General features: G+C 53.3%; 1 pseudogene; it reads left to right on the plus strand.

Annotated features, from left to right (window-relative positions):
* Nucleotides 1–18,876: 18,876 nt before the first annotated feature.
* LOC134932616 (U6 spliceosomal RNA) lies at nucleotides 18,877–18,935 on the plus strand (annotated as a pseudogene).
* Nucleotides 18,936–26,074: the final 7,139 nt, after the last annotated feature.

Below are 26,074 nucleotides of genomic sequence, written 5' to 3' on the forward strand. Positions count from 1 at the left end.
TGACCAAGGCACCATAGAAGCGGAACCGCTAGGCCCACCTCACTCAGCCCAGGTTGCTGAACTGGTCGCCCTAACCAGAGCATGTGAATTGGCTAAGGGTAAGTCAGCCAATATCTACACCGATTCTAGATACGCATTCGGGGTAGTCCATGATTTCGGAGCCCTATGGCGCCTCAGAAATTTCATGACGGCAGCTGGTACACCGGTAGCGCATGCAGCTCACATAAAAAGGCTTCTAACAGCGATACAGGAACCCGACAGAGTGGCTGTTATCAAATGTAAAGCACACACATATAGCCAAGACCCGGTATCACTTGGTAACAGCCGAGCAGACGAAGCTGCTAAGTTAGCAGCTGCTACCCCCATACAGACAGACACCACACAATTAATGGTATTTAATACCATTAACACACAGAAGTTGTGTGAAATGCAAAATTTGTGTTCCACACAGGAAAAGGCAGTCTGGAAGGCAAAGGGATGTGGCCAGGAGTCCTCAGGACTCTGGACGGATGGACATGGTAAACCAGTGGCCCCCAGAGCATATCTTCCATGTCTGGCTGAAGCAGCTCACGGGCTGACTCATCTAGGCAAGGAGGGAATGTGCAAATTGGTGAGAGCATACTGGTGCGCCCCAGGATTCTCCTCTCATGCGAGTAAAAGAGCAATGTCATGCCTTACCTGTTTGAGAAAGAATATTGGAAAGGCAATACCTACAGAACCATCCCATATCCCACCTGCCGGCGGCCCTTTCCAGGTAATACAAATTGATTTTATACAATTACCCCCTTGTCGGAATTTGAAATATGTACTTGTTTGTATAGATGTTTTCTCAAATTGGGTCGAAGCATTTCCAGCGGCAACAAATACCGCTATGTTTACTGCTAAGAAAATTGTGCAGGAATTTGTATGTAGATATGGTATCCCTAGAATAATCGAAAGTGATAGGGGTACCCATTTTACAGGTGATGTCTTTCAAGGAATGTGTAAGTTGATGGGAATTGATAGCAAGCTGCACACTCCGTACCGTCCACAGGCGAGTGCGAAGGTCGAAAGAGTGAACAGCACTATTAAAAATAAATTGAGTAAAGTGATGGCAGAGACAGGATTGACATGGCCAGAAGCTTTACCCATTGTACTGTACAGCATCAGAACCACTCCCAGGTCCCCTCTTAATCTGTCCCCTTTTGAAATCTTGTTTGGTCGACAACCGCATGTTATGATTAACCCTCAGGATGATTTGAAATGTAACAATGAAGTAACTGTAAAGTACTTGATTAACATGAGTAAACAGTTAAGGAATCAAAATGATAATCTAAAGTTGGTGATTCCTGATCTACCTGATAGTAGTTGTCATGACATTGAACCTGGGGATTATGTAATGATACGAAATTTTCTACGCTCAGGTTGCCTTATTGACAGATGGGAAGGACCATACCAGGTCTTGTTGACTAGCACTACAGCATTGAAGGTTGCTGAGAGAGAGACTTGGGTCCATTCATCCCACTGCAAGAAGGTTGCTGATCCAGAGAAGTCCCGTGATAAGGAACAGACGGTAGAGGTTGTATCACTGGAGTGTCTGTTCCAGGAGGACTGAGGCGGCACCTAAGCCTTGAAGACCGAGAGCTGTTGTTGACTCCCCACTCCCTTTTATTGTTTTTTTTCCACTTCCCATCCCCTCTCCCTCAAATGTATTTTTCCTCCTTCTCATTCTTCTTCGTCTCCTCCTCAAATATGGACTTGCCCCAAGAGACTGTGATCCGGATTTTCCTGTTGACCATGATGTTGACCAGAGCAGTCTGTTCCGGCGAGAGTACCATGGAGGTCGATAGAGGTTCTGGAATGAGTTCTGATGATAAAGATGGAGGCGTAGTTTTCCAAGATCAACCTAACCAACAAGCAAAGGCGAGTATCAGAAAACGATCCGATAGCATTGACCACAGAAGAAATTGTGACGGATTGTTAGCTGAAGAAAACTGTATCTGTAGGCTCTGTAACAATGTCATTGAGGATGGGTGCATTAAGAAATGCCAATCCAGTTTTAATATCCATATGGACCGACATCCATTGAGTGATTATCACTCCTTAGTGGGTAATGTATTAAACAAAACAGATTGTTGGGTATGCTCTCAAGTACCTCAGGGTCATAGCAAATCAGGGCTAGTACCATTTCCTTTAACGATAGGGGAGGTACTTGAGTTAAATGGTGGGAGACCGGTGGACCGGAGGTTTAATATCTCCAGCCCTCCTAGTTTGAAGCTCCACCAATACCACGTGGATAGGTCCCTATTATGTTTTAACATCTCCAATCCCAGAAAGCCGGGAAATTGGGAAGTATCATGGAGTAACCACTCCATGACCTTTTCACATAGAGCAGATAGAATGCCTACAGATACAGAGCTTGTACGCCACATAGCCAGTAGAGGAAAATCTTTCCGGTATAGATACACCCTAGGAAATAGGATTACTAGAGTTGGAGAAGTATCACCAGGATACTGTGCACATATCGTACAACCTGATACGTGCATTAAGCAGATGGAAGAATTAGGGCTAGGAGATTTCACCTGGAAGATGTGTAATATGGTAATGTCTTTCTCCGTCCCATATGTTCTCCCCGATGATGCATATTTCATATGCGGGAGAAAGGCGTACAAGTGGCTTGCCCCAAACTCTGAAGGATTGTGTTATATTGGAAAAGTATTGCCTGAAGTAATGACTGTAACACATGATAAAATGAAAGACATACATCGTGGTGCCCAAGCTCCTTATACTCACACCCATTACGAGCACGTCGTTAAAAGGCACCTGATAGAGAAGACAGAGCATCCGGCCTCTGATCTGATAAGTGAATCCACCGGGATTCAATTCTTAATCGCGTTAGATTTCACCCGCACCGCTAGAGGAGTGCTAAATTATAAATACATATCGGCGCTCGCAAATTTGTTAGATAATATCACTGAAATGTATGATGACACGTTTAGATATACTGGAAGGGAACTTCAAGCTTATAAAACAGAACTGGTCCAGCATAGAATGGTTCTTAATTACCTCACAGCAGTGACAGGCGGATATTGTGTTACATTGGCAACACAGTACGGCGTGAAGTGTTGCACGTATATCACGAATAGCACCGAGGATCCGGTAGAGGTCATAGACCAAAAGATGGACGATATTCTCCAATTAAAGTGGGAATTTCGCAGAAAACACAATCTCACTCTTGCTGCTGTAGGTAATGAGCTGACTGGTTGGGTGTCATGGTTGAACCCGCGAAATTGGTTCTCCGGTTTGGGAGACTGGGCTCAAGGAGTCATAATGGATGTTGGGAAGTTTCTACTATGTATCTTAGGTGTTGTTATATCGATTGGATTGATATTTAGATGCGGGCAGGCTTTAATGAGGTGCAAACAAAGTACCAGAGTGATGAGTTTGAGGAGTGAGGAAACTGTAATTAACCTGGATTTGATTTACGACCCAACGATAGAAACAATGATGTGATGAAAATGCGATTATACGGTCCGTTTCTTTCACCTGTTTTTCTGGTTTTTCTCCAAGATAACAAGACCCCCTTGGACGAGGAAGTTGATGAGACGCTATACAGACAACGGATAGACCAAAGAAGAAGTTTTGACCACTTGAGATATGGACACTTGATGAACTTTGCCATGGATCCCCAGTTTCCCTAGAATTCTTAAAATTACGCTAGCCCAACATTTTTTGTAAATCTAATGGCATTGACAAAGCTTATTGCTCACGCCTAATGAGCAAAACAGCGCAAAGAAGACGACTTTCAACTGATACCGAACAAAACTTCAACCGACAGATGTACATTAACCTGACATAGAATACCACCGCATTTACCGTAATTATGTCTTTTCTTCATTTCTACAACCCTCAGGTAATGACACACATAGTATAGGGAATACAGGCACAGATATCAGCAATCACATATTCCCCCATTCATGTATCATCAACTAAAATGTGCTCCCCATTTTGTTCAAAATCCGAAAAGAGCTCGGTAAAGTTTGACAGCCCATCCACAGACCTGTACCACGGGATAAGAAGGAATTCAAATGTATACTTCGCAATACCTCGAAGCTTGATTTACAACACGTACGGCACGATGATACATGACCCCCCAAACATGGACTCATACACACATGCTTCTGCTATCACACTAGGTCATACCCTCTTCACACCTACTCCTCTCTCCTCCCTCACCCAACCATGGAAATGAATTAACCCCTGACATATATTTTTCTCCTTTTGAAATGTTTTCAGGAAGTGGCAGTTATTATTGACTGCCAAAGGGTGGACTGTCAAAGTCAGAAAAATATCTCTATGCACACTACCATATTTGCACCTCACACAGGTCCGTGCTGTGCATGCGTACGCTCTCCCGTACGTGCGCATACTCACAGTCGCGGGCACCCGCAGGCGCATGGTATGCGTATTTACGGTAGAGTTTATGCGATCATAGCGTGCGACTCAATCATTACATATTTTCACTAATAATGTAATTTGTAGATCATGGTCCCTTTGATAGATTCTGAAAGTTTGGTTAATATAGAATGTTTATGAACAGAGGAATCCCTCTTTGTTTGATACGAAGGGTCAGATAGGAGTAATACAGTGGTGTTTAGTATCCATTGGAAGAATATTTAATTAGAAATATTCCGGTGTTGGTTTGAAGCAGATCAATCGCTCGTGCGAATAGTTATGGACATAAGAAGTTTATGAACATTTACTTTATTTGCACTTTATTACCCATGCGGCGGGAAACCCAGTTTCCCTCCCACCTGAGCAGTTGGAAATAGTCACAGCCCACCTGTATGAATCAACCTATGACCTTTTGTTATAATGCGAAGCCGAATTCCTGTGTCCAATGAACAATGAGATTGTAGGGACCATTGAATTGTATTGTGTGTGGGGCATAAATAGCAGGCCGACCATATCCAACTCCACTCTCTTCAACGGTTCTCATTGCTGATAATCGGGAGCTGGATATCGAGGCGCATGCGATCGTTCCCCTTGTGCGTAAGTTCTCTCCGTAATCATATTGTCTTACTGTGAGCCATATCTCTCTCTCTCTCTCTCTCTCTCTCTCTTTATCTCTCTCGTATTTTCCTTGAATTATATTGTATTGTATTTCCTGTGTAGTTTATCTGGTTAGTTGGTTTATGTTATATTGTAGTGTATCATTTGTACTGTGATTCCTTTTGCAAGTATAATAGTCATAATACACATAATAGGTTTCGGACCCTAAGCCCAGGTATCTGTGTATTCTTTATAGTGTTAAGTATTCTCTGAGCGTCGGTGACGCTCAAGCAGCTTTGTAGTTAATCAGGTTACACCAGGTTGCACTTACACTCTGTCTCTACACTAAGGTATACTGTGTATCTCATCGTTAAAGGTATAGATATAAAGGTTTAACGTTGTAAGCGTCTGCACCGCTGGTGATCTCCTCGTGGTCCCGAGCGTACGCTACGCTATAGCGAATCATCACGTTAGTCGTCAGCCAATAGCGTCCCTGCCTGTGATCACTCGGCCGTAAGCGAACGTGACGCTTGAGCGTCTCGACTACGGTTGAGCGATCGCTACACAACTTGCGTACCCTTACGGTACTTCTTACGTAGATAGCGTATAGTGTTCGTAGACCTCTTAAAGTGTTTTATATACGATAAATATTCAGCTTTATCACCTGGCAGGCTGGCACTGTGGGGGCATTTGTAGACCTGGCAGGCTGGCACTGTGGGGGAATTTGTAGACCTGGGGCATTTGTATACCTGGCAGTCTGGCACTGTGGGGCATTTGTATAGCTGGCAGGCTGGCACTGTGGGGCATTTGTATACCTGGCAGGCTGGCACTGTGGGGGCATTTGTATTCCTGGCAGGCTGGCACTGTGGGGGCATTTGTAGACTTGGAAGGCTGGCACTGTGGGTGTGGGGGCATTTGTAGACCTGGCTGGCAGGCTGGCACTGTAAGGGACATTTGTAGACCTGGGGCAGTTGTAGACCTGGCTGGCTAGCACTGTGGGGGCATTTTTATAACTGGCAGGCTGGCACTGTGGGGGCATTTTTATAACTAGCAGGCTGGCACTGTGGGGGCATTTTTATAACTGGCAGGCTGGCACTGTGCGGGCATTTGTAGACCTGGCAGGCTGGCACTGTGGGGGCATTTGTAGACCTGGAAGGTTGGCACTGTGGGGGCATTTTTAGACCTTGCAGGCTGGCACTGTGGGGGCATTTGTAGACCTGGCAGGCTGGCACTGGGGGCATTTGTAGACCTGGCAGGCTGGAACTGTGGGGGAATTTGAATACCTTGCAGGCTGGCACTGTGGGGGCATTTGAATACCTGGCATGCTGGCACTGTGGGGGCATTTGTAGACCTGGCAGGCTGGCACTGTGTGGGAATTTGTAGACCTGGGGCATTTGTATACCTGGCAGGCTGGCACTGTGGGGCATTTGTTTACCTGGCAGGCTGGCACTGTGGGGCATTTGTATACGTGGCAGGCTGGCACTGTGGGGGCATTTGTGTTCCTGGCAGGCTGGCACTGTGGGGGCATTTGTATACTTGGCAGGCTGGCACTGTGGGTGTGGGGGCATTTGTAAACCAGGCTGGCAGGCTGGCACTGGGGGACATTTGTAGATCTGGCCAGCTGGCACTGTGGGGACATTTGTAGACCTGGGGCAGTTGTAGACCTGACTGGCTGGCACTGTGGGGGCATTTTTATAACTGGCAGGCTGGCTATAGCGAATCATCACGTTAGTCGGCAGCCAATAGCGTCCCTGCCTGTGATCACTGGGCCGTAAGCGAACGTGACGCTTGAGCGTCTCGACTACGGTTGAGCGATCGCTACACAACTTGCGTACCCTTACGGTACTTCTTACGTAGATAGCGTATAGTGTTCGTAGACCTCTTAAAGTGTTTTATATACGATAAATATTCAGCTTTATCACCTGGCAGGCTGGCACTGTGGGGGCATTTGTAGACCTGGCAGGCTGGCACTGTGGGGGAATTTGTAGACCTGGGGCATTTGTATACCTGGCAGTCTGGCACTGTGGGGCATTTGTATAGCTGGCAGGCTGGCACTGTGGGGCATTTGTATACCTGGCAGGCTGGCACTGTGGGGGCATTTGTATTCCTGGCAGGCTGGCACTGTGGGGGCATTTGTAGACTTGGAAGGCTGGCACTGTGGGTGTGGGGGCATTTGTAGACCTGGCTGGCAGGCTGGCACTGTAAGGGACATTTGTAGACCTGGGGCAGTTGTAGACCTGGCTGGCTAGCACTGTGGGGGCATTTTTATAACTGGCAGGCTGGCACTGTGGGGGCATTTTTATAACTAGCAGGCTGTCACTGTGGGGGCATTTTTATAACTGGCAGGCTGGCACTGTGCGGGCATTTGTAGACCTGGCAGGCTGGCACTGTGGGGGCATTTGTAGACCTGGAAGGTTGGCACTGTGGGGGCATTTTTAGACCTTGCAGGCTGGCACTGTGGGGACATTTGTAGACCTGGCAGGCTGGCACTGGGGGCATTTGTAGACCTGGCAGGCTGGCACTGTGGGGGAATTTGAATACCTTGCAGGCTGGCACTGTGGGGGCATTTGAATACCTGGCATGCTGGCACTGTGGGGGCATTTGTAGACCTGGTAGGCTGGCACTGTGGGGGAATTTGTAGACCTGGGGCATTTGTATACCTGGCAGGCTGGCACTGTGGGGCATTTGTTTACCTGGCAGGCTGGCACTGTGGGGCATTTGTATACGTGGCAGGCTGGCACTGTGGGGGCATTTGTGTTCCTGGCAGGCTGGCACTGTGGGGGCATTTGTATACTTGGCAGGCTGGCACTGTGGGTGTGGGGGCATTTGTAAACCAGGCTGGCACTGGGGGACATTTGTAGATCTGGCCAGCTGGCACTGTGGGGACATTTGTAGACCTGGGGCAGTTGTAGACCTGACTGGCTGGCACTGTGGGGGCATTTTTATAACTGGCAGGCTGGCACTGTGGGGGCATTTTTATAACTGGCAGTCTGGCACTGTGGTGGCATTTGTAGACCTGGCAGGCTGGCACTGTGGGGGCATTTGTAGACCTGGCAGGTTGGCACTGTGGGTGCATTTGTAGACCTGGCAGGTAGGCACTGTGGGGGCATTTGTAGACTTGGCAGGTTGGCACTGTGGGGGCATTTGTAGACTTGGCAGGCTGGCACTGTGGGGGCATTTGTAGACTTGGCAGGCTGGCACTGTGGGTGTGGGGGCATTTGTAGACCTGGCTGGCAGGCTGGCACTGGGGGCATTTGTAGACCTGGCAGGCTGGCACTGGGGGCATTTGTATACCTGGGTCAGTTGTAGACCTGGCTGGCTGGCTGGCACTGTGGGGGCATTTTTATAACTGGCAGGCTTGCACTGTGGGGGCATGTGTAGACCTGGCAGGCTGGCACTGTGGGGGCATTTGTAGACCTGGCAGGTTGGCACTGTGGGTGCATTTGTAGACCTGGCAGGTAGGCACTGTGGGGGCATTTGTAGACTTGGCAGGTTGGCACTGTGGGGGCATTTGTAGACTTGGCAGGCTGGCACTGTGGGGGCATTTGTAGACTTGGCAGGCTGGCACTGTGGGTGTGGGGGCATTTGTAGACCTGGCTGGCAGGCTGGCACTGGGGGCATTTGTAGACCTGGCAGGCTGGCACTGGGGGCATTTGTATACCTGGGTCAGTTGTAGACCTGGCTGGCTGGCTGGCACTGTGGGGGCATTTTTATAACTGGCAGGCTTGCACTGTGGGGTCATTTGTAGACCTGGCAGGCTGGCACTGTGGGGGCATTTGTAGACCTGGCAGGCTGGCACTGCGGCGGCATTTGTAGACCTGGCAGGCTGGCACTGTGGGGGAATTTGTAGACCTGGGGCATTTGTATACCTTGCATGCTGGCACTGTGGGGCATTTGTATACCTGGCAGGCTGGCACTGTGGGGCATTTGTATACCTGGCAGGCTGGCACTGTGGGGGCATTTGTATTCCTGGCAGGCTGGCACTGTGGGGGCATGTGTAGACTTGGCAGGCTGGCACTGTGGGTGTGGGGGCATTTGTAGACCTGGCTGGCAGGCTGGCACTGGGGACATTTGTAGATCTGGCCGGCTGGCACTGTGGGGACATTTGTAGACCTGGGGCAGTTGTAGACCTGGCTGGCAGGCACTGTGGGGGCATTTTTATTACTGGCAGGCTGGCACTGTGGGGCATTTTTATAACTAGCAGGCTGGCACTGTGGGGGCATTTTATAACTGGCAGGCTGGCACTGTGGGGGCATTTGTAGACCTGGCAGGCTGGCACTGTGGGGGCATTTGTAGACCTGGCAGGCTGGCACTGTGGGGGCATTTGTAGACCTGGCAGGTTGGCACTGTGGGGGCATTTTTAGACCTGGCAGGCTGGCACTGTGGGGGCATTTTTAGACCTGGCAGGCTGGCACTGGGGGCATTTGTAGACCTGGCAGGCTGGCACTGTGGGGGAATTTAAATACCTGGCAGGCTGGCACTGTGGGGTCATTTGAATACCTGGCATGCTGGCACTGTGGAGCCATTTGTATTCCTGGCAGACTGGCACTGTGGGGGTATTTGTAGATCTGGTAGGCTGGCACTGTGGGGGAATTTGTAGACCTGGGGCATTTGTATACCTGGCAGGCTGGCACTGTGGGGCATTTGTATACCTGGCAGGCTGGCACTGTGGGGCATTTGTATACCTGGCAGGCTGGCACTGTGGGGCATTTGTATACCTGGCAGGCTGGCACTGTGGGGGCATTTGTATACCTGGCTGGCTGGCACTGGGGGTGCATTTGTAGACATGGCAGGTTGGCACTGCGGGTGCATTTGTAGACCTGGCAGGTAGGCACTGTGGGGGCATTTGTAGACCTGGCAGGTTGGCACTGTGGGGGCATTTGTAGACTTGGCATGCTGGCACTGTGGGGGCATTTGTAGACTTGGCAGGCTGGTACTGTGGGGGAATTTGTAGACCTGGCTGGCAGGCTGGCACTGGGGGCATTTGTAGAACTGGCAGGCTGGCACTGTGGAGCCATTTGTATACCTGGGTCAGTTGTAGACCTGGCTGGCAGGCTGGCATTGTGGGGGCATTTTTATAACTGTCAGGCTGGCACTGTGGGGGCATTTGTAGACCTTGCAGGCTGGCACTGTGGGGGCATTTGTAGACCTGGCAGGCTGGCACTGTGGGGGCATTTGTAGACCTGGCAGGCTGGCACTGTGGGGGCATTTGTAGACCTGGGGCATTTGTATACCTGGCAGTCTGGCACTGTGGGGCATTTGTATAGCTGGCAGGCTGGCACTGTGGGGCATTTGTATACCTGGCAGGCTGGCACTGTGGGGGCATTTGTATTCCTGGCAGGCTGGCACTGTGGGGGCATTTGTAGACTTGGAAGGCTGGCACTGTAGGGGCATTTGTAGACCTGGAAGGTTGGCACTGTGGGGGCATTTTTAGACCTTGCAGGCTGGCACTGTGGGGGCATTTGTAGACCTGGCAGGCTTGCACTGGGGGCATTTGTAGACCTGGCAGGCTGGCACTGTGGGGGAATTTGAATACCTTGCAGGCTGGCACTGTGGGGGCATTTGAATACCTGGCATGCTGGCACTGTGGATGCATTTGTAGACCTGGTAGGCTGGAACTGTGGGGGAATTTGTAGACCTGGGGCATTTGTATACCTGGCAGGCTGGCACTGTGGGGCATTTGTTTACCTGGCAGGCTGGCACTGTGGGGCATTTGTATACGTGGCAGGCTGGCACTGTGGGGGTATTTGTGTTCCTGGCAGGCTGGCACTGTGGGGGCATTTGTATACTTGGCAGGCTGGCACTGTGGGTGTGGGGGCATTTGTAAACCAGGCTGGCAGGCTGGCACTGGGGGACATTTGTAGATCTGGCCAGCTGGCACTGTGGGGACATTTGTAGACCTGGGGCAGTTGTAGACCTGACTGGCTGGCACTGTGGGGGCATTTTTATTACTGGCAGGCTGGCACTGTGGGGCATTTTTATAACTAGCAGGCTGGCACTATGGGGGCATTTTATAACTGGCAAGCTGGCACTGTGGGGGCATTTGTAGACCTGGCAGGCTGGCACTGTGGGGGCATTTGTATACATGGCAGGCTGGCACTGTGGGGGCATTTGTAAACCTGGCAGGTTGGCACTGTGGGGACATTTTTAGACCTGGCAGTCTGGCACTGTGGGGGCATTTGTAGACCTGGCAGGCTGGCACTGGGGGCATTTGTAGACCTGGCAGGCTTGCACTGTGGGGGAATTTGAATACCTGGCAGGCTGGCACTGTGGGGGCATTTGAATACCTGGCATGCTGGCACAGTGAAGCCATTTGTATTCCTGGCAGACTGACACTGTGGGGGTATTTGTAGACCTGGTAGGCTGGCACTGTGGGGGAATTTGTAGACCTGGGGAATTTGTAGACCTGGCAGGCTGGCACTGTGGGGCATTTGTATACCTGGCAGGTTGGCACTGTGGGGCATTTGTATACCTGGCAGGCTGGCACTGTGGGGCATTTGTATACCTGGCAGGCTGGCACTGTGGGGCATTTGTATACCTGGCAGGCTGGCACTGTGGGGGCATTTGTATACCTGGCAGGCTGGCACTGTAGGGGCATTTGTAGACTTGGCATGCAGGCACTGGGGGTGAGGGGGCATATGTAGACCTGGCTGGAAGGCTGGCACTGGGGGCATTTGTAGACCTGGCAGGCTGGCACTGTGGGGACATTTGTAGACCTGAGGCAGTTGTAGACCTGGCTGGCTGGCATTGTGGGGGCATTTTTATAACTGGCAGGCTGGCACTGTGGGGGCATTTTTATAACTGGCAGTCTGGCACTGTGGGGGCATTTGTAGACCTGGCAGGCTGGCAATGTGGGGGCATTTGTAGACCTGGCAGGTTGGCACTGTGGGTGCATTTGTAGACCTGGCAGGTAGGCACTGTGGGAGCATTTGTAGACCTGGCAGGTTGGCACTATGGGGGCATTTGTAGACTTGGCAGGCTGGCACTGTGGGGGCATTTGTAGACTTGGCAGGCTGACACTGTGGGTGTGAGGGTATTTGTAGACCTGGCTGGCAGGCTGGCACTGGGGACATTTGTAGACATGGCAGGCTGGCACTGTGGGGCATTTTTATACCTGGGTCAGTTGTAGACCTGGCTGGCTGGCACTGTGGGGGCATTTTTATAACTGGCAGGCTGGCACTGTGGGACATTTGTATACCTGGCAGGCTGGCACTGTGGGGCATTTGTATACCTGGCAGGATGGCACTGTGGGGGCATTTGTATACCTGGCAGGCTGGCACTGTAGGGGCATTTGTAGACTTGGCATGCTGGCACTGTGGGTGTGGGGGCATATGTAGACCTGGCTGGCAGGCTGGCACTGGGGGCATTAGTAGACCTGGCAGGCTGGCACTGTGGGGACATTTGTAGACCTGGGGCAGTTGTAGACCTGGCTGGCTGGCATTGTGGGGGCATTTTTATAACTGGCAGGCTGGCACTGTGGGGGCATTTTTATAACTGGCAGTCTGGCACTGTGGGGACATTTGTAGACCTGGCAGGTAGGCAATGTGGGGGCATTTGTAGACCTGGCAGGTTGGCACTGTGGGTGCATTTGTAGACCTGGCAGGTAGGCACTGTGGGAGCATTTGTAGACCTGGCAGGCTGGCACTGTGGGGGCATCTGTAGACCTGGCAGGTTGGCACTGTGGGAACATTTTTAGACCTGGCAGGCTGGCACTGTGGGGGCATTTGTAGACCTGGCAGGCTGGCACTGGGGGCATTTGTAGACCTGGCAGGCTTGCACTGTGGGGGAATTTGAATACCTGGCAGGCTGGCACTGTGGGGGCATTTGAATACCTGGCAGGCTGGCACTGTGGAGCCATTTGTATTCCTGGCAGACTGGCACTGTGGGGGTATTTGTAGACCTGGTAGGCTGGCATTGTGGGGGAATTTGTAGACCTGGGGCATTTGTATACCTGGCAGGCTGGCACTGTGGGGCATTTGTATACCTGGCAGGTTGGCACTGGGGGGCATTTGTATACCTGGCAGGCTGGCACTGTGGGGGCATTTGTATACCTGGCAGGCTGGCACTGTGGGGCATTTGTATACCTGGCAGGCTGGCACTGTGGGGCATTTGTATACCTGGCAGGCTGGCACTGTGGGGGCATTTGTATACCTGGCAGGCTGGCACTGTAGGGGCATTTGTAGACTTGGCATGCTGGCACTGTGGGTGTGGGGGCATATGTAAACCTGGCTGGCAGGCTGGCACTGGGGGCATTTGTAGACCTGGCAGGCTGGCACTGTGGGGACATTTGTAGACCTGGGGCAGTTGTAGACCTGGCTGGCTGGCATTGTGGGGGCATTTTTATAACTGGCAGGCTGGCGCTGTGGGGGCATTTTTATAACTGGCAGTCTGGCACTGTGGGGGCATTTGTAGACCTGGCAGGCTGGCAATGTGGGGGCATTTGTAGACCTGGCAGGTTGGCACTGTGGGTGCATTTGTAGACCTGGCAGGTAGGCACTGTGGGGGCATTTGTAGACCTGGCAGGTTGGCACTATGGGGGCATTTGTAGACTTGGCAGGCTGGCACTGTGGGGGCATTTGTAGACTTGGCAGGCTGACACTGTGGGTGTGGGGGCATTTGTAGACCTGGCTGGCAGGCTGGCACTGTGGGGACATTTGTAGACCTGGGGCAGTTGTAGACCTGGCTGGCTGGCACTGTGGGGGCATTTTTATAACTAGCAGGCTGGCACTGTGGGGGCATTTTTATAACTGGCAGGCGGGCACTGTGGGGGCATTTTTATAACTAGCAGGCTGGCACTGTGGGGGCATTTTTATAACTGGCAGGCTGGCACTGTGTGGGCATTTGTAGACCAGGCAGGCTGGCACTGTGGGGGCATTTGTAGACCTGGCAGGTTGGCACTGTGGGGGCATTTTTAGACCTTGCAGGCTGGCACTGTGGGGGCATTTGTAGACCTGGCAGGCTGGCACTGGGGGCATTTGTAGACCTGGCAGGCTGGCACTGTGGGGGAATTTGAATACCTGGCAGGCTGGCACTGTGGGGGCATTTGAATACCTGGCATGCTGGCACTGTGGAGCCATTTGTATTCCTGGCTGGCTGGCATTGTGGGGGCATTTTTATAACTGGCAGGCTGGCACTGTGGGGGTATTTTTATAACTGGCAGTCTGGCACTGTGGGGGCATTTGTAGACCTGGCAGGCTGGCAATGTGGGGGCATTTGTAGACCTGGCAGGTTGGCACTGTGGGTGCATTTGTAGACCTGGCAGGTAGGCACTGTGGGGGCATTTGTAGACCTGGCAGGTTGGCACTATGGGGGCATTTGTAGACTTGGCAGGCTGGCACTGTGGGGGCATTTGTAGACTTGGCAGGCTGACACTGTGGGTGTGGGGGCATTTGTAGACCTGGCTGGCAGGCTTGCACTGTGGGGACATTTGTAGACCTGGGGCAGTTGTAGACCTGGCTGGCTGGCACTGTGGGGGCATTTTTATAACTAGCAGTCTGGCACTGTGGGGGCATTTTTATAACTGGCAGGCTGGCACTGTGCGGGCATTTGTAGACCTGGCAGGCTGGCACTGTGGGGGCATTTGTAGACCTGGCAGGTTGGCACTGTGGGGGCATTTTTAGACCTTGCAGGCTGGCACTGTGGGGGCATTTGTAGACCTGGCAGGCTGGCACTGGGGGCATTTGTAGACCTGGCAGGCTGGCACTATGGGGGCATTTGAATACCTGGCATGCTGGCACTGTGGAGCCATTTGTATTCCTGGCAGACTGGCACTGTGGGGGCATTTGTAGACCTGGTAGGCTGGCACTGTGGGGGAATTTGTAGACCTGGGGCATTTGTATACCTGGCAGGCTGGCACTGTGGGGCATTTGTATACCTGGCAGGCTGTCACTGTGGGGCATTTGTATACGTGGCAGGCTGGCACTGTGGGGGCATTTGTATTCCTGGCAGGCTGGCACTGTGGGGGAATTTGTAGACTTGGCAGGCTGGCACTGTGGGTGTGGGGGCATTTGTAAACCTGGCTGGCAGGCTGGCACTGGGGACATTTGTAGATCTGGCCAGCTGGCACTGTGGGGACATTTGTAGACCTGGGGCAGTTGTAGACCTGGCTGGCTGGAACTGTGGGGGCATTTTTATAACTGGCAGGCTGGCACTGTGGGGGCATTTTTATAACTAGCAGGCTGGCACTGTGGGGGCATTTTATAACTGGCAGGCTGGCACTGTGGGGGCATTTGTAGACCTGGCAGGCTGGCACTGTGGGGGCATTTGTAGACATGGCAGGCTGGCACTGTGGGGGCATTTGTAGACCTGGCAGGTTGGCACTGTGGGGACATTTTTAGACCTGGCAGTCTGGCACTGTGGGGGCATTTGTAGACCTGGCAGGCTGGCACTGGGGGCATTTGTAGACCTGGCTTGCACTGTGGGGGAATTTGAATACCTGGCAGGCTTGCACTGTGGGGGCATTTGAATACCTGGCATGCTGGCACTTTGGAGCCATTTGTATTCCTGGCAGACTGGCACTGTGGGGGCATTTGTAGACCTGGTAGGCTGGCACTGTGGGGGAATTTGTAGACCTGGGGCATTTGTATACCTGGCAGGCTGGCACTGTGGGTCATTTGTATACCTGGTAGGTTGGCACTGTGGGGCATTTGTATACCTGGCAGGCTGGCACTGTGGGGCATTTGTATACCTGGCAGGCTGGCACTGTGGGGCATTTGTATACCTGGCAGGCTGGCACTGTGGGGCATTTGTATACCTGGCAGGCTGGCACTGTGGGGCATTTGTATACCTGGCAGGCTGGCACTGTGGGGGCATTTGTATACCTGGCAGGCTGGCTCTGTAGGGGCATTTGTAGACTTGGCATGCTGGCACTGTGGGTGTGGGGGCATATGTAGACCTGGCTGGCAGGCTGGCACTGGGGGCATTTGTAGACCTGCAGGCTGGCACTGTGGGGACATTTGTAGACCTGGGGCAGTTGTAGACCTGGCTGGCTGGCATTGTGGGGGCATTTTTATAACTGGCAGGCTGGCACTGTGGGGGCATTTTTTATAACTGGCAGTCTGGCACTGTGGGGGCATTTGTAGACCTGGCAGGCTGGCAATGTGGGGGCATTTGTAGACCTGGCAGGTTGGCACTGTGGGTGCATTTGTAGACCTGGCAGGTAGGCACTGTGGGGGCATTTGTAGACCTGGCAGGTTGGCACTATGGGGGCATTTGTAGACTTGGCAGGCTGGCACTGTGGGGGCATTTGTAGACTTGGCAGGCTGACACTGTGGGTGTGGGGGTATTTGTAGACCTGGCTGGCAGGCTGGCACTGGGGACATTTGTAGACATGGCAGGCTGACACTCGGGGCATTTGTATACCTGGGTCAGTTGTAGACCTGGCTGGCTGGCACTGTGGGGGCATTTTTATAACTGGCAGGCTGGCACTGTGGGGCATTTGTATACCTGGCAGGCTGGCACTGTGGGGCATTTGTATACCTGGCAGGCTGGCACTGTGGGGGCATTTGTATACCTGGCAGGCTGGCACTGTAGGGGCATTTGTAGACTTGGTATGCTGGCACTGTGGGTGTGGGGGCATATGTAGACCTGGCTGGCAGGCTGGCACTGGGGGCATTTGTAGACCTGGCAGGCTGGCACTGTGGGGACATTTGTAGACCTGGGGCAGTTGTAGACCTGGCTGGCTGGCTGGCATTGTGGGGGCATTATTATAACTGGCAGGCTGGCACTGTGGGGGCATTTTTATAACTGGCAGTCTGGCACTGTGGGGACATTTGTAGACTTGGCAGGCTGGCAATGTGGGGGCATTTGTAGACCTGGCAGGTTGGCACTGTGGGTGCATTTGTAGACCTGGCAGGTAGGCACTGTGGGGGCATTTGTAGACCTGGCAGGCTGGCACTGTGGGGGCATCTGTAGACCTGGCAGGTTGGCACTGTTGGGACATTTTTAGACCTGGCAGTATGGCACTGTGGGGGCATTTGTAGACCTGGCAGGCTGGCACTGGGGGCATTTGTAGACCTGGCAGGCTTGCACTGTGGGGGAATTTGAATACCTGGCAGGCTGGCACTGTGGGGGCATTTGAATACCTGGCATGCTGGCACTGTGGAGCCATTTGTATTCCTGGCAGACTGGCACTGTGGGGTATTTGTAGACCTGGTAGGCTGGCACTGTGGGGGAATTTGTAGACCTGGGGCATTTGTATACCTGGCAGGCTGGCACTGTGGGGCATTTGTATACCTGGCAGGTTGGCACTGTGGGGCATTTGTATACCTGGCAGGCTGGCACTGTGGGGCATTTGTATACCTGGCAGGCTGGCACTGTGGGGCATTTGTATACCTGGCAGGCTGGCACTGTGGGGGCATTTGTATACCTGGCAGGCTGGCACTGTAGGGGCATTTGTAGACTTGGCATGCTGGCACTGTGGGTGTGGGGGCATATGTAGACCTGGCTGGCAGGCTGGCACTGGGGGCATTTGTAGACCTGGCAGGCTGGCACTGTGGGGACATTTGTAGACCTGGGGCAGTTGTAGACCTGGCTGGCTTGCATTGTGGGGGCATTTTTATAACTGGCAGGCTGGCACTGTGGGGGCATTTTTATAACTGGCAGTCTGGCACTGTGGGGGCAATTGTAGACCTGGCAGGCTGGCAATGTGGGGACATTTGTAGACCTGGCAGGTTGGCACTGTGGGTGCATTTGTAGACCTGGCAGGTAGTCACTGTGGGGGCATTTGTAGACCTGGTAGGTTGGCACTATGGGGGCATTTGTAGACTTGGCAGGCTTGCACTGTGGGGGCATTTGTAGACTTGGCAGGCTGACACTGTGGGTGTGGGGGCATTTGTAGACCTGGCTGGCAGGCTGGAACTGGGGACATTTGTAGACATGGCAGGCTGGCACTGGGGGCATTTGTATACCTGGGTCAGTTGTAGACCTGGCTGGCTGGCACTGTGGGGGCATTTTTATAACTGGCAGGCTGGCACTGTGGGGCATTTGTATACCTTGCAGGCTGGCACTGTGGGGCATTTGTATACCTGGCAGGCTGGCACTGTGGGGGCATTTGTATACCTGGCAGGCTGGCACTGTGGGGCATTTGTAGACTTGGCATGCTGGCACTGTGGGTGTGGGGGCATATGTAGACCTGGCTGGCAGTCTGGCACTGGGGGCATTTGTAGACCTGGCAGGCTGGCACTGTGGGGACATTTGTAGACCTGGGGCAGTTGTAGACCTGGCTGGCTGGCATTGTGGGGGCATTTTTATAACTGGCAGGCTGGCACTGTGGGGGCATTTTTATAACTGGCAGTCTGGCCCTGTGGGGACATTTGTAGACCTGGCAGGCTGGCAATGTGGGGGCATTTGTAGACCTGGCAGGTTGGCACTGTGGGTGCATTTGTAGACCTGGCAGGTAGGCACTGTGGGGGCATTTGTAGACCTGGCAGGCTTGCACTGTGGGGGCATTTGTAGACCTGGCAGGTTGGCACTGTGGGGGCATTTTTAGACCTGGCAGGCTGGCACTGTGGGGGCATTTGAATACCTGGCATGCTGGCACTGTGGAGCCATTTGTATTCCTGGCAGACTGGCACTGTTGGGGCATTTGTAGACCTGGTAGGCTGGCACTGTGGGGGAATTTGTAGACCTGGGGCATTTGTATACCTGAGAATATGAAAAGAGACAAGAAAAAGTGACCTTGGTTGGGAGCACTCACTCCCGGAGAAATACTTATAATTATGATATATGTATGAGTAGTAATGTAACAATAGAATAATTAAGTTAAAACGTAACTTTTATTAGTCTATATTTCATAAAAAATTAGGTACACTAATTGAAATGACTAAGGAAGTGAAAAAACAAACCATGCTCGCTTCGGCAGCACATATACTAAAATTGGAACGATACAGAGAAGATTAGCATGGTTTGTTTTTTCACTTCCTTAGTCATTTCAATAAGTGTACCTAATTTTTTATGAAATATAGACTAATAAAAGTTACGTTTTAACTTAATTATTCTATTGTTACATTACTACTCATACATATATCATAATTGTAAGTATTTCTCCGGAAGTGAGTGCTCCTAAACAAGGTCACTTTTTCTTGTCTCTTTTCATATTCTCAAATACGTTTGGACCTTTGGGAGCACCGCTGACAATCACCATTTTTTCTACCCACAGATATATTTTTTCTTATTGGTAGAAGGTGATTTATTTTAGACTATTGTCTAAACTGTCAGCTTTTCTCGGAGATAACATTTTTTTCATTTTTCATTACTAACCATATTTTTTCCTATGCGGCATCCCCCCAAACCCCCCCCTTTTCGGCATTTGTATACCTGGCAGGCTGGCACTGTGGTGCATTTGTATACCTGGCAAGCTGGCACTGTGGGGGCATTTGTATTCCTGGCAGGCTGGCACTGTGGGGGCATTTGTAGACTTGGCAGGCTGGCACTGTGGGTGTGGGGGCATTTGTAGACCTGGCTGGCAGGCTGGCACTGCGGACATTTGTAGATCTGGCCGGCTGGCACTGTGGGGACATTTGTAGACCTGGGGCAGTTGTAGACCTGGCTGGCTGGCACTGTGGGGACATTTGTAGACCTAGGGCAGTTGTAGACCTGGCTGGATGGCACTGTGGGGCATTTTTATAACTGGCAGGCTGGCACTGTGGGGGCATTTTTATAACTGGCAGGCTGGCACTGTGGGGGCATTTGAAGACTTCACAGGCTGGCACTGTGGGGGATTTGTAGACCTGGCAGGTTGGCACTGTGGGTGGGGGGGCATGTGTTGACCTGGCTGGCAGGCTGGCACTGGGGGCATTTTTAGACCTGGCAGGCTGGCACTGTGGGGACATTTGTAGACCTGGGGCAGTTGTAGACCTGGCTGGTTGGCACTGTGGGGCATTTTTATAACTGGCAGGCTGGCACTGTGGGGGCATTTTTATAACTGTCAGGCTGGCACTGTGGTGGCATTTGTAGACCTCGCAGGCTGGCACTGTGGGGGATTTGTAGACCTGGCAGGTTGGCACTGTGGGTGCATTTGTAGACCTGGCAGGTAGGCACTGTGGGGGCATTTGTAGACCTGGCAGGTTGGCACTGTGGGGGCATTTGTAGACTTGGCAGGCTGGCACTGTGGGGGCATTTGTAGACTTGGCAGGCTGGCACTGTGGGTGTGGGGGCATTTGTAGACCTGGCAGGCTGGCACTGGGGGCAGTTGTAGACCTGGCTGGCTGGCACTGTGGGGGCATTTTTACAACTGGCAGGCTGGCACTGTGGTGGCATTTGTAGACCTGGCAGGCTGGCATTGTGGGGGCATTTGTAGACCTGGCAGGCTGGCACTGTGGGGGCATTTGTAGACCTGGGGCATTTGTATACCTGGCAGGCTGGCACTGTGGGGCATTTGTATACCTGGCAGGCTGGCACTGTGGGGCATTTGTAGACTTGGCAGGCTGGCACTGTGGGTGTGGGGGCATTTGTAGACCTGGATGGCAGGCTGGCACTGGGGGCATTTGTAGACCTGGCAGGCTGGCACTGTGGGGACATTTGTAGACCTGGGGCAGTTGTAGACCTGGCTGGCATTGTGGGGTCATTTTTATAACTGGCAGTCTGGCACTGTGGGGGCATTTTTATAACTGGCAGTCTGGCACTGTGGTGGCTTTTGTAGACCTGGCAGGCTGGCACTGTGGGGGCATTTGTAGACCTGGCAGGTTGGCACTGTGGGTGCATTTGTAGACCTGGCAGGTAGGCACTGTGGGGGCATTTGTAGACCTGGCAGGTTGGCACTGTGGGGGCATTTGTAGACTTGGCAGGCTGGCACTGTGGGGGCATTTGTAGACTTGGCAGGCTGGCACTGTGGGTGTGGGGGCATTTGTAGACCTGGCTGGCAGGCTGGCACTGGGGGCATTTGTAGACCTGGCAGGCTGGCAATGGGGGCATTTGTATACCTGGGTCAGTTGTAGACTTGGCTGTCTGGCTGGCACTGTGGGGGCATTTTTATAACTGGCAGGCTGGCACTGTGGGGGCATTTGTAGACATGGCAGGCTGGCACTGTGGGGGCATTTGTAGACCTGGCAGGCTGGAACTGTGGGGGCATTTGTAGACTTGGCAGGCTGGCACTGTGGGGGAATTTGTAGACCTGGGGCATTTGTATACCTGGCAGGCTGGCACTGTGGAGCATTTGTATACCTGGCAGGCTGGCACTGTGGGGCATTTGTATACCTGGCAGGCTGGCACTGTGGGGGCATTTGTATTCCTGGCAGGCTGGCACTGTGGGGGCATTTGTAGACTTGGCAGGCTTGCACTGTGGGTGTGGGGGCATTTGAATATCTGGCTGGCAGGCTGGCACTGGGGACATTTGTAGATCTGGCCGGCTGGCACTGTGGGGACATTTGAAGACATGGGGCAGTTGTAGACCTGGCTGGCTGGCACTGTGGGGCATTTTTATAACTGGCAGGCTGGCACTGTGGGGGCATTTTTATAACTGGCAGTCTGGCACTGTGGTGGCATTTGTAGACCTGGCAGGCTGGCAATGTGGGGGCATTTGTAGACCTGGCAGGTTGGCACTGTGGGTGCATTTGTAGACCTGGCAGGTAGGCACTGTGGGGGCATTTGTAGACCTGGCAGGCTTGCACTGTGGGGGCATTTGTAGACCTGGCAGGTTGGCACTGTGGGGGCATTTTTAGACCTGGCAGGCTGGCACTGTGGGGGCATTTGAATACCTGGCATGCTGGCACTGTGGAGCCATTTGTATTCCTGGCAGACTGGCACTGTTGGGGCATTTGTAGACCTGGCTGGCTGGCACTGTGGGGGCATTTTTACAACTGGCAGGCTGGCACTGTGGTGGCATTTGTAGACCTGGCAGGCTGGCATTGTGGGGGCATTTGTAGACCTGGCAGGCTGGCACTGTGGGGGCATTTGTAGACCTGGGGCATTTGTATACCTGGCAGGCTGGCACTGTGGGGCATTTGTATACCTGGCAGGCTGGCACTGTGGGGCATTTGTAGACTTGGCAGGCTGGCACTGTGGGTGTGGGGGCATTTGTAGACCTGGATGGCAGGCTGGCACTGGGGGCATTTGTAGACCTGGCAGGCTGGCACTGTGGGGACATTTGTAGACCTGGGGCAGTTGTAGACCTGGCTGGCATTGTGGGGTCATTTTTATAACTGGCAGTCTGGCACTGTGGGGGCATTTTTATAACTGGCAGTCTGGCACTGTGGTGGCTTTTGTAGACCTGGCAGGCTGGCACTGTGGGGGCATTTGTAGACCTGGCAGGTTGGCACTGTGGGTGCATTTGTAGACCTGGCAGGTAGGCACTGTGGGGGCATTTGTAGACCTGGCAGGTTGGCACTGTGGGGGCATTTGTAGACTTGGCAGGCTGGCACTGTGGGGGCATTTGTAGACTTGGCAGGCTGGCACTGTGGGTGTGGGGGCATTTGTAGACCTGGCTGGCAGGCTGGCACTGGGGGCATTTGTAGACCTGGCAGGCTGGCAATGGGGGCATTTGTATACCTGGGTCAGTTGTAGACTTGGCTGTCTGGCTGGCACTGTGGGGGCATTTTTATAACTGGCAGGCTGGCACTGTGGGGGCATTTGTAGACATGGCAGGCTGGCACTGTGGGGGCATTTGTAGACCTGGCAGGCTGGAACTGTGGGGGCATTTGTAGACTTGGCAGGCTGGCACTGTGGGGGAATTTGTAGACCTGGGGCATTTGTATACCTGGCAGGCTGGCACTGTGGAGCATTTGTATACCTGGCAGGCTGGCACTGTGGGGCATTTGTATACCTGGGAGGCTGGCACTGTGGGGGCATTTGTATTCCTGGCAGGCTGGCACTGTGGGGGCATTTGTAGACTTGGCAGGCTTGCACTGTGGGTGTGGGGGCATTTGAATATCTGGCTGGCAGGCTGGCACTGGGGACATTTGTAGATCTGGCCAGCTGGCACTGTGGGGACATTTGTAGACATGGGGCAGTTGTAGACCTGGCTGGCTGGCACTGTGGGGCATTTTTATAACTGGCAGGCTGGCACTGTGGGGGCATTTTTATAACTGGCAGTCTGGCACTGTGGTGGCATTTGTAGACCTGGCAGGCTGGCAATGTGGGGGCATTTGTAGACCTGGCAGGTTGGCACTGTGGGTGCATTTGTAGACTTCACAGGCTGGCACTGTGGGGGATTTGTAGACCTGGCAGGTTGGCACTGTGGGTGGGGGGGCATGTGTAGACCTGGCTGGCAGGCTGGCACTGGGGGCATTTTTAGACCTGGCAGGCTGGCACTGTGGGGACATTTGTAGACCTGGGGCAGTTGTAGACCTGGCTGGTTGGCACTGTGGGGCATTTTTATAACTGGCAGGCTGGCACTGTGGGGGCATTTTTATAACTGTCAGGCTGGCACTGTGGGGGCATTTGTAGACCTTGCAGGCTGGCACTGTGGGGGATTTGTAGACCTGGCAGGTTGGCACTGTGGGTGCATTTGTAGACCTGGCAGGTAGGCACTGTGGGGGCATTTGTAGACCTGGCAGGTTGGCACTGTGGGGGCATTTGTAGACTTGGCAGGCTGGCACTGTGGGGGCATTTGTAGACTTGGCAGGCTGGCACTGTGGGTGTGGGGGCATTTGTAGACCTGGCAGGCTGGCACTGGGGGCATTTGTAGAACTGGGGCAGTTGTAGACTTGGCTGGCTGGCACTGTGGGGGCATTTTTACAACTGGCAGGCTGGCACTGTGGTGGCATTTGTAGACCTGGCAGGCTGGCATTGTGGGGGCATTTGTAGACCTGGCAGGCTGGCACTGTGGGGGCATTTGTAGACCTGGGGCATTTGTATACCTGGCAGGCTGGCACTGTGGGGCATTTGTATACCTGGCAGGCTGGCACTGTGGGGCATTTGTAGACTTGGCAGGCTGGCACTGTGGGTGTGGGGGCATTTGTAGACCTGGATGGCAGGCTGGCACTGGGGGCATTTGTAGACCTGGCAGGCTGGCACTGTGGGGACATTTGTAGACCTGGGGCAGTTGTAGACCTGGCTGGCATTGTGGGGTCATTTTTATAACTGGCAGTCTGGCACTGTGGGGGCATTTTTATAACTGGCAGTCTGGCACTGTGGTGGCTTTTGTAGACCTGGCAGGTTGGCACTGTGGGTGCATTTGTAGACCTGGCAGGTAGGCACTGTGGGGGCATTTGTAGACCTGGCAGGTTGGCACTGTGGGGGCATTTGTAGACTTGGCAGGCTGGCACTGTGGGGGCATTTGTAGACTTGGCAGGCTGGCACTGTGGGTGTGGGGGCATTTGTAGACCTGGCTGGCAGGCTGGCACTGGGGGCATTTGTAGACCTGGCAGGCTGGCAATGGGGGCATTTGTATACCTGGGTCAGTTGTAGACTTGGCTGTCTGGCTGGCACTGTGGGGGCATTTTTATAACTGGCAGGCTGGCACTGTGGGGGCATTTGTAGACATGGCAGGCTGGCACTGTGGGGGCATTTGTAGACCTGGCAGGCTGGCACTGTGGGGGCATTTGTAGACTTGGCAGGCTGGCACTGTGGGGGAATTTGTAGACCTGGGGCATTTGTATACCTGGCAGGCTGGCACTGTGGAGCATTTGTATACCTGGCAGGCTGGCACTGTGGGGCATTTGTATACCTGGCAGGCTGGCACTGTGGGGGCATTTGTATTCCTGGCAGGCTGGCACTGTGGGGGCATTTGTAGACTTGGCAGGCTGGCACTGTGGGTGTGGGGGCATTTGTAGATCTGGCTGGCACTGGGGACATTTGTAGATCTGGCCGGCTGGCACTGTGGGGACATTTGTAGACATGGGGCAGTTGTAGACCTGGCTGGCTGGCACTGTGGGGCATTTTTATAACTGGCAGGCTGGCACTGTGGGGGCATTTTTATAACTGGCAGTCTGGCACTGTGGTGGCATTTGTAGACCTGGCAGGCTGGCACTGTGGGGGCATTTGTAGACCTGGCAGGTTGGCACTGTGGGTGCATTTGTAGACCTGGCAGGTAGGCACTGTGGGGGCATTTGTAGACCTGGCAGGTTGGCACTGTGGGGGCATTTGTAGACTTGGCAGGCTGGCACTGTGGGGGCATTTGTAGACTTGGCAGGCTGGCACTGTGGGTGTGGGGGCATTTGTAGACCTGGCTGGCAGGCTGGCACTGGGGGCATTTGTAGACCTGGCAGGCTGGCACTGGGGGCATTTGTATACCTGGGTCAGTTGTAGTCCTGGCTGGCTGGCACTGTGGGGGCATTTTTATAACTGGCAGGCTGGCACTGTGGGGGCATTTGTAGACCTGGCAGGCTGGCACTGTGGGGGCATTTGTAGACCTGGCAGGCTGGCACTGTGGGGGAATTTGTAGACCTGGGGCATTTGTAAACCTGGCAGGCTGGCACTGTGGGGCATTTGTATACCTGGCAGGCTGGCACTGTGGGGCATTTGTATACCTGGCAGGCTGGCACTGTGGGGGCATTTGTATTCCTGGCAGGCTGGCACTGTGGGGGCATTTGTAGACTTGGCAGGCTGGCACTGTGGGTGTGGGGGCATTTGTAGACCTGGCTGGCAGGCTGGCACTGGGGACATTTGTAGATCTGGCTGGCTGGCACTGTGGGGGCATTTTTATAACTGGCAGGCTGGCACTGTGGGCATTTTTATAACTAGCAGGCTGGCACTGTGGGGACATTTTATAACTGGCAGGCTGGCACTGTGGGGGCATTTGTAGACCTGGCAGGCTGGCACTGTGGGGGCATTTGTAGACCTGGCAGGCTGGCACTGTGGGGGCATTTGTAGACCTGGCAGGCTGGCACTGTGGGGGCATTTGTAGACCTGGCAGGCTGGCACTGTGGGGGCATTTGTAGACCTGGCAGGTTGGCACTGTGGGGGCATTTTTAGACCTGGCAGGCTGGCACTGTGGGGGCATTTGTAGACCTGGCAGGCTGGCACTGGGGGCATTTGTAGACCTGGCAGGCTGGCACTGTGGGGGAATTTGAATACCTGGCAGGCTGGCACTGTTGGGGCATTTGAATACCTGGCATGCTGGCACTGTGGAGCCATTTGTATTCCTGGCAGACTGGCACTGTGGGGG

Source organism: Pseudophryne corroboree, chromosome 1, assembly GCF_028390025.1.
Source record: "Pseudophryne corroboree isolate aPseCor3 chromosome 1, aPseCor3.hap2, whole genome shotgun sequence".
Taxonomy (NCBI): Eukaryota; Metazoa; Chordata; class Amphibia; order Anura; family Myobatrachidae; genus Pseudophryne; species Pseudophryne corroboree.